General features: G+C 37.1%; 1 protein-coding gene across 12 annotated transcripts in view; it reads right to left on the minus strand.

The window, feature by feature from the left end:
* Eip74EF (Ecdysone-induced protein E74) overlaps window positions 1–16049 on the minus strand; it is a 400337-nt gene that overhangs the window by 102610 nt on the left and 281678 nt on the right. The window lies entirely within an intron of this gene.

Genomic DNA, 16049 nt, shown 5'->3' on the forward strand with positions numbered 1-16049 from the left:
ATATATATATATATATATTGCCTCAAGCTACTGAGAAGATTTCTTCTACTCTTCTTACTCCCCGCTTCTTCCATTTCTTTCCCTCCTTTCGTTCCCCTCTTTCTGAAAACCGACAACGTCCTCTTCACCCTTTGGAGGAGCATCCCTTCCCCTTGTCCCCCGACGATACACCTCTCCTAATGCCTCCTATCCCCTCATCCACTCTCACTCAGTACGCCACCCACTCTGCACTCTTGATCAATGTCCTCTGACGTAAGCAAAGTCTGGAAGAACCGCCCATCTCATTCCAGTTTCCCACTGACCTTCGCCTTTCTCAAACTGGTTCGCTCGTTTTCCCCCTCTCTCTCTCTCTCTCGTTGTCTCCATTTGGCGCCCCTGGAACACTTTTCCATTCGTCTGCGGAGCGCAAAAACAGAAATGATGCCAGGCATTAACGAAAGCTCAACAGATGCACATAAGGTTTTTACGTGTCTTTCTCCCCTCTCTTTGGGGTCTGAGGCATGGAAAAATGGAGAATGAATGTTTTCCAGGACTAGTTGCGTGAAATCATTTCCATTCACCTCTCCCCCACCACAGTAGGAGGGTACTGGAAATAGGACGGATAAGGATTATCCTTAACGGTTAGCCTTGGTGCCTGAAATGCTTGCCACTGGAAGGTCAACTGCCCTCTTCAAGCTTTTACAACGCCCTTGCAGGTGAAAATTATTCTGACGCACACACCAATCCACACCAATTCCTGACCTCCCCTCCCCCCGCACACCCGTTCCAGCCTGAGCCCATGCCACCCCCACTCCACTTTTACCACACTCAACTCATCTCACTAATATTCAAGAGAGTGAGAAGGAAAAAATATCAAATAAAATATATACTCACATGAAATAATAGATACAAGTGAAAACTGCCAACATTGAAAATGAAATGATATAGACACCTTTCGAAAAAGCCTATTAATTTGTACTCACCATCGACCAACATCATTCGACTTAGTTTTATAGTAGCATCCTTACCTGTGAGGGAGAAAGAAAAATAAATAACATCACATGGCCATTATAAAATTGGAACTGTTTAATTTTTGTTAAAGACGTGGAAATTATAAAGAAATATAACTTGTCATCAGTACAGGCTTTTTCCAAGTCACTGACCCCGATCTCATTATATTGCTTCTACGGTAAATGTCCAAAATGAAAACAATGTAAATTTCAGTGAAATAAAACATCATGTTATCCGTGACATAATTTTCCTGGACACGCTAATAATTTCCTGTTTAAATTGCTAATCTACACTGGTGAAAAGTTTTAATATTGTAATTAATAACTTGATTAAAAAGAAATCCGATCAGCTGAAGCTCCACGATTCCACTTTTCCCTTCAATTTCCCCAACTACAATCATCATTTTCAGGGCCAGTTTCATAAAGTGAAACTCTCCAGAAGTAGAGTTCATTTCCTTCTACGTTTAACGTATGCGCTCAGTAGAGTCTGGAATCGAGTGTAACCAGGAGAAAGACCAGAAGAACAAGTCACTTTCAACCTTGTCAAGGCCTTCTTGTTACATCGGACGCCGCAGCAGACCTTGCATGGTGCATCTGACCTTTTAGTGGTCAACGACCCTATAGAAACAGAAATTTCTCATTTTTTTTCTTCGTTTTTCTATTTCTTTCAATATACTCCATGGATTATGTTTTTAGGTCACAATAACTTTCGTATCATCCTACGCATATCATTATCAAAAATCTATCATTATTTCCGAATGATTATACGTGCAAATTCGCCAGTAATTTGATGACTATCGTGACTATCTTTTTCTTCAGTGTCATTATCGCTATTATTCGTTTTTTCTTGTTATGTCATTCTGACGAAGGATCTCGCGGTTACAAAACTCCGGATAATATCGCTTCTATTATTATTATTATTCTTATTCTTTTTAGACAGTATTTCTGAACTGAATTATGGAATGATACGAAGATGTCATCAAATGCGGTAGTTTCGTTTCAAAATAACTGTAAAAACTATTCCTACTTTAGTATTTTCATATTTTTCTTCTCGAAATTCAAGATAATATTCCATGTGTTACTTTTTCCTTTTTCTCTTTAGACAACATGTCTGAACTACTAAATTCTACAATGATACTGAAATTTATTTAAATACAGTACTGTTTCCTCTCAAAACATATGTAAAAAAAATATTCACATTCATATTTTTCTTCTCGAATTCCACAAATTGGCGATGCATTAATAGTTTATGAAGGTACAACTCTGTTTCAGCTTCATTTTTTGTCAGTCTACATTATACTTTCCAGTTCACGGCCTCCAAAATCTCCCATTGAAACCGGCTCCCATGGAATGTATGAGAACGCATGCGTGCGTGCTTGCGTATGCTGATCGGCAGGTGAGGCAATGTCATTACGTCATGCCTGCAAGGGGTATCTCACCTGTTCTGCACCCTCACCCCACCCCCGCTATTCCTCACTCAGCTTCGCCGGCTGCTTTGGCTTTTTTGGGGGGGTCTTTTTTTTATTTCTTTTGCAGACTCCCACAAGTCCCCTTAATGACGCACGTACGCATGCGCATATTCTCAAAATTTGTGCAGCCGCCCACAAACATTTTTTTTTTTTATCCCTTTCCCTGGACTGTATTCGCATAAAGATCTCTTCCAACTCTTCTTTGAAGACCGAAACATTTGAAGCTGGAACGATATTATTTATCCATTTATGGTGATGTTGTTTTCTTTTCTCTTCATAAAAAAAGATGAAGAAATATTCAGATAGCTCACCTTTATTTTCTAAAAAAAAAAAAAAAAAAAAAAAAAATCATTATTAATAATGAATGAACATCGTAAAAGTGAGATTTAATATTTGTGTCTAAGACGAAAATGACATGGAATCCATTAAAGAGTAATGTAACCAATATGAATGTTTTCCACAGATGGAAATATCAGTCAACACTTATTTCTTGCCAACTCCAAATGCAGCATCTTCCAGGAGCTTGAAAGACCAGAAATCTATTCATACATTTCCTGTATGAAGAGATGATTAGTGTTGTATTATTAGGTTGCACTGGAGTATCTGTTTCAATTTTCTTTACTCAAATAGCTCAGGGAAGTGCTCGTTTTAGCCATGCTGATTTGGCTCTATTCAGCGAGCTGGTTAAGATGACCCAAGTATGTATAGAACTGTACGTTTTATGGCTTCCCTGGAAATCGATTCCAGCAACGGTTCTTCCAAGAAACGATTCGTCTCGAGGAAGATGTTTCTGCCCTCATTTCAAGGGACCTGCAGACACTCACATTACTTGGCCTTTCCCAGAAATATACTGATATATTTTTGTCTTTTCGAGAGTTTCCGTTTTTTTTCCGCAAGTCTCTGGCCTTTACATTGGAAGGGGATACTGAGAATATTGAACATGTATAGAATGTCCTTCAATTTCTTTTTACATACGGTTGTTTACTTTTTAAGTGATAAATGCAGCCAAATTACATGTACCTAAGCAAACACGAATATATATATATATATATATATATATATATATATATATATATATATATATATATATATATATAGATAGATAGATAGATATATGTGTGTGTGTGTATGTCTGTGTGTGTTATCACTACTCAGCAGTGACCAGCGTGATGATGAATTCTGGTCTGAAGATATTATCCTGCAGTGGATTAAAAACGGCTGCAGTTGTTGTTTTTAAATATTTACACACACACACACATATATATATGTATATATATATATATATATATATATATATATATATATATATATATATATATATATATATATATATATATATATAGTTATATTTCTGTATTAGTTTATAAACATTTCCAACAGAATGTTGAAGGCACTTTACGACTAACAGCCCCTAGAGTTTGACCTGAATTATTAAATGCCGGCCATAGAACAGAAATGGTACCGTAGCGTAACGGAATCATTCAACGGTATTGAGTGTAAAATGAAAAGCTCTCTTTACCGCAAAAAAAAAAAAAAAAAAAAAAATATCAGCTATTCAGTGGAAACGTCACACGGCGACAGTGATGTCACTGACTTCATAGAACAAAGGTCAGAGAAAGATTAGCTTCCATACAAATCCACTTCTGTGACGTCGTGAAAGCTGTCCTCATCATTTTACAAGTTCAATATCGTGCCCTTTTCACATATTCTTTTGCATTGCGTCACTCGTTATTTCGTAAAACGTCTCCTCTATTTGCGGTCTTTTGGCAGGGAGATTTCGGCCCCCCCCCAACCATCTCTCTCTCTCTCTCTCTCTCTCTCTCTCTCTCTCTCTCTCTCTCTCTCTCTCTCTCTCTCCCCTGAGATGCTCCCCTTCTTCTGTGGCCCTTTGGTACCTATTCCCTTTCGAATTCCAATACCGTATTCCTTGTTCCCCTTCTTTTTATTATCATGTGCACCCCTCCTCTATTGTCCCTTTCATCTCTCTCTCTCTCTCTCTCTCTCTCTCTCTCTCTCTCTCTCTCTCTCTCTCTCTGTTCATATGTTGCTTCCCTCTTGAAATCCCCTCATTCTCCCCTTATGGATGTCTCTTACCCAACCCCCTTTAGCACAGCCTGCTGTAACCCCTTTCATCTAAGAGCGTCTCTTTGATATAGCTGATAAAATGGAATTCTTGGAACATAATGGCGGAAGTGAGAGCGCTTGTAACATAATACGCAATCATACTATGGGAAATTTTGTCATTGCCATCTAAACTGATATGACAAAACTATTGATATGCTGGAACCCCCTTCCCCTCTCTAGTGAAAAGCGCCATGGGGTAGGTACCTTGTTACAGAATTATCTATTCTATAACACTATTGTGTGAGGATCGTAATATTCTCTCTCTCCCTCTCAAGGCACGTGTTTTTAAGTTAAAATGAGAAACATAAAGTTTAACGAATGAAGCAAAACAAAAGTGACTTTTCCAAAATCAAACGAGTAACAACGAAAGGCTTTCCCTGCAAAAGCAGCAAGTCTCATTACAATGCACCGTCAGGTGCCTAAAAACTTACTCGCACCTAAATCATGCAACATTAACTCGATATCATCATTAACAGGCTACTGTTTTTTGTAGACACGATCCTTGGACTGTGTATCTCAACGTGTCACGTACATCTATTTTTATATATTTTTCTTTTGGATTAATTCGTCAAGTGCTGAGTAATTTAACTATGTTGAACATAAACCATCTACATGTTTCTTAGGTTAGAGATTTATTGAGATTTGACTCGAGAGTCTTCTGGATAAAATCTATTTCTTATTCACAGTGTCATGTCCATCTTGTCACGATGAGCTTGTGCCTTCAGATGCCATGAGGAAAACGACATGAAAATTATGACGAGATGTCACCTCCCAATGTTATTTAAATGGGAAATCTCTTCATATTTATTTAGCATGCATATTATAAAGACGGTCTGTCAGTTTTTTATCTAAGGCTTGTGCTAGCGGATTCCACTTTACACGATTAATTATTCTCTCCACAAAAGTTTTCACTCAAGCCTTTTCTCTGTATTATTTTGATACGAAATTACTGAAGTCTATGTTTTGTATCGAGTCTTGGGGCAAAAGACCTACTTCGCAGTTTATCGTACCGAGAATAAATTTTCATACAGATTTTCTAAAGGCTATTTCCTTTTTTCAATCTGGTTATAATTTTCAACCAACATATCACAGTGATATCATATCTTGAGGTCATCCAAGTATGCATGCACCAGACAGGGTAAGCTCTTTGGATGTCTCTATTTGTCGGCAGATTACTCTGTCAATCTATCAAATTCTAGATAGAGGTTGGCCGATTGAAAATGGCTATTTTGCACTTTTATGAAACATTTCATCTCGATATTCCTTCTTTATATTGCCCGTAGATAGCGTTAAAATATGATGTTCCTTTACTAAAGGTATTGCGTGGAAAATTATAAACTCTTCTGTATAATTGTGAATTTAAGATTATACTGCACTCGTAAAATTATAAATTCAAAGCACTGTGAACTCAAGTACAGTCTGATTTTAAATTATGTAAATTCATGGATTTGATCGTGTTTAAGAATTCTGATCTTTATTACGAAATTGTAAACCAAGAATGTCAACAGTATTCTAATTGTGAATATAAACATATATTTACCTTTAAGTAATTTCGAATTCTGATATAATTTTTTAAGACTGCATTTTAAGACACATTTCAACATGTGAATAATAAATTCGATTGATCATCATGAGATCGTTTTTTCAGTTCCTGTCGACACCCTTTACTTGCGATAGGGCTACTGACCATATTACCCGGGGGAGGGGGAATTTTACTCATACAGTACTCAGTATTTTCCTTTATTTTCTTCTGACGCTACTCCGAGGCAGATGGCGATCTACTTCCTTGTCTCGTTTGTATTTTATTATACTATACTATTGTTATTACTAATATCTAAATCTATGTTTTAAGTAAGTTCAACATAATCACAATCTTAACTACTCAAAAGTGCGCTTCGGTGAGCAACATGCAAAGTATTCAAGTTAACAACTGCGATCCATATTGTGAATTTTATTGAAATTCTATGATATATTATGATAATGACTATAATTGGCGAAACAGAGTAGAGACGCCATCAATTTTTCACCACTACAAAGCATCTTATATTTGTTTTCTCTCTCAATTTTTTTTCAATTCTTTCTCTAATCCTTAGAATCCAACCAAGACCTTGACCTGTTTTCTGGTTGTACGGCCACCCCAAGTCCACCTCCTCTCACCCACGTCTGGCATCAGAGGACTGGAGGAGGACCTAGGGAGTTGAGGACCCGTCACATCTCTTTACCTCCTACCCCCATCCCCAACACCATTAGATACACCCCTAAAACAACCCACATCTGTTGTATCATTGGGTTATGTAACCGTGAACATGTTCTTTGAAACTACTCTGATACTATTACGTTACTTTTTTAACAAAACAAATGACATTTCTAGACCTTTGATAATATTACGTTGTGTGATTGTTGGGTTCTTTTTTTTACTGTGGAGGTGACATAAAAGTTTTATTTTCTTATTCAAAAAATTACGTGAATAGTACCAGAATACACTATATTATTCATGCATATTATCAATTTATTAATAAACCGTATACAAAAGCAACTTTCTTTTTAAATATAGAAGTTATATTGAACTTTAACCAAAGATAATTATAAAAAAGGATTTACGTGAACTTAAATACCAATTTCTAAAATCATTGGCTTTTATACAGGGGAATTCCAAATGGACTAACGTGTCAAAATTTATAGTTTACAGTCTCATTTGACACATACAGATTTTGCGGGTATAGACTGACATAGAAAGACTAAATAGACAGGAGTGGAAGGACAGGTCTGAGACCTTTTTTCCTGCAGTACACTAGTTACGGTTGATGATGATGATGATTCATAAATTACTATAATTTTCATTCATCAGTACAATTACTTTATCTAGATCATCAAGAAAATATGAAGAAGATGCATACATATAAAAGCTATTATATTGTAACTATCTAGAAAATAAAAGATAATTTTTTCCATGGCAATTGCTAGTTTCTGTTCTAATAAATATTTTATGTCAAAATTTAATTCTTAATCAATTGCAGTTACTGTTGTAGACGGTAAAATGATGATAAAAAACAGAAGCATCAAAACTCTTCTCAATTTCCTCATTTCAATCTATTCAGATGTTAGATGTCTTTTTATTGTGCGTCGGGTGGGGGGGGGGGGGGGACAGGAGAGGGTCTTACTTTGATTACTCAATACACTAATTACATCCTGCTAAAAGTGGACAGTGTCTGCTTTCTAATATTACACTGAGAGTGTTCTTTTGTACGGAAATCTTATCCATTATAATTCAGTTATTTTCTCTTCCTCAAAATCTTTTCATAACTAATTACTCTCTCTCTCTCTCTCTCTCTCTCTCTCTCTCTCTCTCTCTCTCTCTCTCTCTCTCTCTCTCTCTCTCTCTCTTACATAAGTTGTCAGAAACTAGGTCAAGCTGTTTCTGCCTGCCCCTCACACCCCCTCTCCTCCTCCTCCTCCTCCTCCTCCTCCTCCTCCTCCTCCACTCGCCCTCGTTCTCTAACTCTCCATGCCTCCCATCCTCCTGCCATTAACCCTTCCACAGCAAACCTTCCTTCAGCAGCGGGCCACCCACGCAATAATTCTATCCTTTAACATTACCCTTCGTGTATCGACCCAACTCCTTGCAGTTTCATCGTTCGCTGAGCAAACTTTACACTCTTAACAATCTAAGATACTGAAAACGTTACGGAAACACACTAAAATTCCCAAATACAAAATAACTAAGAGTAATGAAATGGTGATCGTCATGCTGTTACTTTGCAAACTTTCTGAGGATTGTTTCTCTTGATAACAAAATTGTAATAGGCATATTAATGAAATTTTTGCGAACATATCATCGGTCTCTCTTAAAAAAAACAGAATATGTATGAATATATGTATATGTATATGTATATATATATATATATATATATATATATATATATATATATATATATATATATATATATATATATATATATATATATATATATATATATATATATATACATATACATGTATATATTAAGTCACAAATACCTTTCAACATTGAAAAGAATAGTCGCTTCATTTCAATATCAAACCAAAAATCCCTTTCAATATTGAGAAGAATAGTCGACTGTCACCTTGATTTCGACCCTGCAAAGGTTCGAATCGTAGAGTGAATTCAATATTGAAAGGGATTTTTGGTTTGATATTCAAATGAATGAAAATCACTTTAACCAAGAGACGTATCTGATGCTAAAAGAATGAATTTCCGTGTTCTCGTAGGCAGTAAATCCAAGAAGTTTCGAACGCAAAAGTGTCTGACAGGCGAAGAAGAGAGTGGCCGTGGACGGGGTCCTTGAGTAACATGATTCTGAGTAAAACGGATAATTTCGGTTAGGGGTGGATCAATGGCCATCGCTCCCTCCGCTGCCTCGACACAGACACAAGTCATTTCACTTGCATAAACAAACATCCAGGTAGCTTTGCTCCGTAACCAATTAAGACCAGGATGACATTGCTGTCGATATTCAATTATAATGCATTTCATGCTATGTGCATGGCTGGAAAATCTATTGAATGATAATTTAAGTGAATAATGAGTGCTGGGGCATTTATTCGTTCCTTGCATCATAGTATTCACCAGAAAATATATATTCATTATTCACGTCTATTCACTGTAAATAGTCACTCGTCATCTTTCTAGTAAGAGTAACCATGGGTGTTCAATAATGACATACGGTCTAAGGAAATAAAAGTTTTAAAAAGGTTAGTTATGTGAAAACATACTTAACAATCAACTGTTTGTCTCTTGCTGCGCGTGGGGTTATGTCAGTATTTTTTTCATAAATGCAAATGAATATGTATACAAGTATGAATACATAAGAATAAGTAATATTAAATACGAATTTTTAATACATGTAAATGCTTCTGAAAGATGAACGATTGCATTATAAACACACACACACACATATATATATATATATATATATATATATATATATATATATATATATATATATATATATATATATATATATATATATATATATATATATAGATATATATATATATATATATATATATATTGGCTGTTTGTATATATGTATGTATATGTTTGTTTGTATGTATGTAGTTAATTGTGCTTGTGTATCTACTTTTTATGACCTTATACAACCAAATCGAATTTATTTTGAATCTCTCTCTCTCTCTCTCTCTCTCTCTCTCTCTCTCTCTCTCTCTCTCTCTCTCAACACTCCAATGACCGTGTAAACAGCCAAAGCCTTCCTAAGCAACAAACATTATACAACTAGCAAGAGAAGAATTACGTAACCATTGCGTGCTGAATGCCTAATGCAGCGGAGGTACAAGAATAATGTGGACACGTAAAGAACAGAGAGAGAGAGAGAGAGAGAGAGAGAGAGAGAGAGAGAGAGAGAGAGAGAGAGAGAGAGAGAGAGAGAGAGAATAAAACTAGATCGATGCTTCCAGGGAGACGTGCTTTCGTGACCATTAGGTCGAGATAACACAACAATGTTGATGAAATTTACAAACGACGGGAATTTTAACTTCAAGGAATACGTGCATGATCGCTGTAACCTGAGCTCGCAAGGGGATTCTGTAGATCCTTTTGTAAAGGAATTCTCAGTAGGGAAATAATAACAATATGCCTGGTTACCTGAGTCCAAGAGTCATTATAAAAGATAATCTTTCAACTGAAAAGGAATCTCCTGTCCTTTCAGGTGTGTCACGACATGTACGTGAGCGGAGATTTCGTAATGAGATATTAAACTCGAAACGCAGCATTGAATAGCAAACAATGAGAGGTGATGCTCGAAGTCAAAATGAGATGAAATTCACTCACGATGAATCCAAAACAGAATTCAGTCAGGTGATTAAAGCATAACCGTCCCTTGCCCCCTAAAGCGTATCTATAGATCTCCTTTAATCTGATCTCCTACGCATCAACCATTTTTAATATACTTGTAATGACTCTCCGTGTACCTTACTTTCCCATCTTACATAAAAGAGCTCATCGTAACGTGCCTGGCCACAAGGTCAACCTTGGCTTGAGCGTCGCCTTCCCTCCTTCGCACATAAGTGCAACACTCCTGAAGGGAAGGTTTCGAAATCTAAACCGCTTTTGTTGCGAAATTTTGGACACTTGTAGTGTGCACCTTTCCGGCTGTGTACGACCAAAAAGAATCTCCAAGCCACGTTCATCCCGACGTTCCGTGATGTCAAACGCCCTCGCCCGCCTCTGTACTGCAGTAAAACATGGAACTATGACGTCATGCTGAGAGACGACAGTGCCGTTCCTGTGTGATCCATAGTGATGTGACGTCATAGAGAGAGAGAGAGAGAGAGAGAGAGAGAGAGAGAGAGAGAGAGAGAGAGATTCCTCTCTGCAACCCAAACTTCCCCTCAACCGCCCTCACTGCTTTGTGCGTCTCCTGACCCCCTGTCCCTCACATAATACTCCCCCCTCATCTCCCCGACAACCCTTTTTGCTTTAGTTCGTGACGTCATTGGTGGGCCACCTTCATCACTTACCCTGAGCAAGACCACCCCCCCCCCCTTTCCTGTCCCAGGACCCCATTCCGAATTGGAAGCCATTCCCAGTGGCGGCAAAGGTCAATACTAATCTGGCCTCTTCCCACGCAAAATCTCAATCTATATTGCCAACGCTGGGGTTGGAGGGTACAACAACTCTTATCTATTTGCTTTCCTTGAATATTCCATTTTACATCACTTGATAGTCATGCACACCACAACAGTCGTTGCTACAAAATATATCTATCAAGAAGAGAAATGTACAGAAAAAAAAAAGAATAAATAAATACTCCTGGCACCGCCTCCACCACTACCTTGGACAATGGATTTTCAAGAGATGTGACGATAAGTGATGGCTAAACGATGAGCTTCATCGACTGCGAAGACGTCATGACAGTTACCATTTTACTGAAGGTTAAATTCTTCACTTCGTCATAGCTCCTTTCCTTAGTCAGCACAACCCCCCTACCAGTACTTCCCTTCCATCTCCCACCCCACCACACCCACCTCTTGAGTCCTCCCTAGTCTACCCCATCTATCAATACCAATACAACAGGAAGTCGATCTAACAGCAGCGATACAACAGGAAGTCGTTGGAAAGGTCTTCCTTTCCGTTTACCCTTTAACAACGACATCTCCTAAAAACAATATCGCTTTAAATTCACCTCGGCAGCATCATTGATAGGACAATGTTATCTCACATACGGTAGATTGCGTGGCGGTTTTTTTTTTCAGGTTTATAAGTTTTTTTTGTGCATTCATATACATTCACGCATATGTATGTGTTTGTGTGTGAATGAGTTGTATATTTTTCTGTAGGTACACTAAATATAAATCGCAGAAACAATTGAAAATGGCTAATTCTGTAAAATCGCAACTGCAGGAAACTGCGCACCAACGACGAGGTTAGGAAATAAAATAGATAATAAAGAACAGAAAAAGAAGAAAAGATCAAATCAAAATCGATCGTGAAAATTTTATAAGGTAAGGCGACAGAGAGAGAGAGAGAGAGAGAGAGAGAGAGAGAGAGAGAGAGAGAGAGAGAGAGAGAGAGAGAGACCCTTCCAGATATTCTTTTCTTCTTTAACGGGAACCAGCAGTGAGTTACCTCGCATGAAAACGCCATTCCTTATATTCTTTTCCTGGGATCTATCTACCCAGCGTGCAAGTGTCATGCTTTCCGTCCATCCTGGCAAAAGCTCATAATTCAAGATGATGTGGCGCCTGAAAGACTAACTATGTCATGATTTATGAAGCTGTGACGTTTCCCACACGCAATGGGCGCTCCATCCGTGACGTCACAGTCGTCTGCAAACGTACTAACGCACATACGTGCAACCACAAATATTCACGCACTCTATGTTTGCATATTCACGCACACAGCGGAAAAGAATACTTGGAATGTGCACATAATTAGTTGCATGGTAAACATATATACATATACTCGAATATTTACATACGCTTGTTTGAGGCCATACAACCAAATTAACCACCTTATTGATCGAAATAAGATACTCTTAAGAACATATCTATATTATTCAGCTTCCCTTTCATAAGAAATTAATTTGTCTATACTCCAACATTTCCATGGAAACGGTTAATTCTGATTGATTAAAGGGGGAAGGGTGTTTCCTGGCGTTGTGGATGGTTAAAAAATGGATCTCCATCTATCTATGTAAGCTATATATATTTGTTTTTGTCTTAATATAATACGACTGTTCATTCAGTGGTGTAACTACTGTATATTGCTTATTAAGCATGAGCATTCACGCAGTTGCTCGTAACATTAATATTATAATTCATAAGTTTGCCTAAAGAATATACTACATATCGGATCTTTTTAATTACCCATGCTGCTCTATAAAAAATCTGCCTCTGTATAATAAAAATAATTTTTCCGGTAGTTAGGAATGGGGGAGGGGGTAGGAATGGGTGATTATGGGTTTGCACATCTGAATATTTAGCCGTCATTTTTGAAGGGTCGCGTACACTAGTAAGTGAATAAATAAAAAAGAGAGAATGAGATCCCCAATTTGAATGCTCCCTTTTTTAAAATGCAGCTGTCAGCCACATGGATTAATAAAAGTAGTCCGATTTCACGTGACTGGGGACAAAGACCTTCCCCATAGCACTACGGGAGATTGGCCATAGTTCGAATTCTATGGTATTGGTCGCGTCTTTGCTCTGTGGCGTCTTGTGACACACTCACTCTAGCCCCACATCCTGACATTCCCCTGATGAGCAGCCAAACTCCCCTGACTCACGAATATTGCAATCTCTCTCTCTCTCTCTCTCTCTCTCTCTCTCTCTCTCTCTCTCTCTCTCTCTCTCTCTCTCTCTTTATTGGGTATTCACTGACCTAGTCCTTAATCATGTTTATACATTCTGAATTATTATGTAGAGTTATCATTAAATTGTTGATTCTCACTTTTACTTGATGAGGTAAAATGTAGAAAGTAACAGGTTGATCTAATTATAAAAAATGCGAACAAAATATTTCCTTGAAAAACATTTCAATTACATTCTGCGAACTCCCATTTCCGGTGTTGAAATACACAAGGGGCAAAGCGAAAATAGAGAGAAGTTTTCATGAAGGGGCAGCCATACGATCGCTGTAATCATCATCTTGGGCGTATAGCACATGTGGACACAGACCATCGTTTGGTTAGTATATAGAGGAACAACGGGAGAGGGGGGAGCGGGTGTGTTGGCATCGGTCTCGTGTCTGTGTTACCTTGGGCATGGCGAACAGGTGATGGGACGCAGAGCGTGAAGTAAAAATTAAGTATGTGTGGGAAATGAAGATACCCTGTCTCGATAATTCTATTATCGCCGACAGGGTTGCAATAATAACAGCTCTTGTCTGTTTTATAGATATCGTGTAGGACAAGGTCCCAAACTGAGAATTTTTCAGGGTTGTACCTAGGAGACACTAGGCTGAGAGTTAAGTTCGATGAAAGCTAAACAACTTTGTGTATACCCAAATAATAATATTAAAAATAAAATTCATGGATTAAAAATACCTCTGAAACGTTTAAACTTTCTTTTTACAACAATTGTAGAACAATGAACTCAATATTATAATTTTTGTGAAATTATCTAATTTTTGAAATATGGCACCTTGCAAACCATCTCAGAGAAATATGATGTGTATCTTAGTCTTAGCCATGATTCAACTAATTATAAAAAATAGACGATATCTTCAATCTTAGTTTTTTCCCAATGGTACATGACTTAATCTGAGCTCTAATTACTTGGCATAGTAAAGTTCTCAAATGAACGTATTATATCTAGGAGGAAAAATAAGACAGAGGCAAGGCTATTTAGGATGTATGGCACTTCCCCAGGTGTGATGACACCTGTGCATATCCATCAGAATCTCTTATTGGGTCAGGTATTCTTAGCCACCAGAGCCTACGAGGTTTGCAATCATCACTCGTCACACTTCATTTGAACAATGTGACACTATTCATTTCTTTTTTCTGAAGAAAAGTTCAATATAACTTATAATTTTAATCAATAATATACTTGAGTTATACCTATGGTAAGGTATAAGCGCCGCGCTATGGTACAATTCCAGGATGTTTAAAATCTATTTCTGCAGAAATCACAAGACGTTGTTGTTACTCATAACATATAGTAGAATATGAGTAAGGGAGACACACTATCACAACTGAAAAAATGATGCCTTGCTGCCGCACCTCATACCAAAGCCTCTGCCAAGTGACAAAATAATCTCCACCCTTGGGCACAAATACCATATGCAACAGAAGGAAATTTTACCAAAAGGTATTTGTTTACTACTCGTCTCATGTTTGCGAATCTCAAAATTATGATAGAAGAGAATTTACAATTGCATAAAGATTTTTTTTTTTTTATTATTATTCGGTCTAATTTCAACTGATCCTAACAAACAAATTGAGTCCAGATGTAACATTGGAATTTTTTTTTCTCCCTTTGACCTACTCCATTTTCTTAGGGACGGACGTTTTTTCCAATGGCCCTTTTTTTTAAGGAATTCAGTTGGCCTACATAGCCTGTTGGCTTGCTGATCCCTTGTTGAGTTAAAAAAAAAATCCCCATCGAAGAAAGAATTTCATTGGTAGGCATAAAAACTAACTTGATATCTTAGTTGGTTCATCTCGAGACTGACTGCACTTGTTCAGTAATAGAGTCTACTGCCTCCCCTATGCCCGAATTACCCATTTATCTTATTTCCCAGGAGACGTGCTCAAAACAGAGACCAGATCCCAACGATCTCATAAAAGTGTTGTTGGGCGTATTTCTGCATAAAGCACACATTCAATAAATGCATGAAATAGTACTATGACGTCACTTCTTAAAGAAGCCCCTTCGTTTCCCTATGCTTCTTGGGAATAATGTGTCTAAAATTAATATAAATTATGGCAATAACAATAAGTTTCACCATCCTTTCAAATGACTGGAATTTACTAAATAACATATGAAATAATGAAGGTCATGAATTTCAATATATTTTGAGAAAAAAGTATAACTGATTTTAAGAGTGACAAAAATGCTGAAAGAATATATCTGGATATAGGAGTTAATCAATGAAAACTGAAGCGGCTTATGTGCACCATCAGATGAATATGTCAGTTCAAATGTGTCAACTGACTATGATAACTACCGTGGTCTTAGTTACACATAGCCTATAACTCAAAGTTAAGAATGATAATATTAATATTAATAATAAAAGAAAGAAAATGTAATATTAAATTGCGTCGATTATGAAAGTCGGCAATAAAATAGATAAAAAGAAATATATAAATATCATTGGGAATCACAAAAATTCACGAAACTTTATAAAATCCGTTTGCTTAAAAAATCTTTTTTATGCATTCCAGTACTATATTCGAATATCATTGTGTTGAGTAAACCTGGGATGTTTTCCTAACAAACTATAAACAGGTTGAAGATCCAGTGCAGGTGT

This window comes from Palaemon carinicauda, chromosome 22 (genome assembly GCF_036898095.1).
Source record: "Palaemon carinicauda isolate YSFRI2023 chromosome 22, ASM3689809v2, whole genome shotgun sequence".
NCBI lineage: Eukaryota > Metazoa > Arthropoda > Malacostraca > Decapoda > Palaemonidae > Palaemon > Palaemon carinicauda.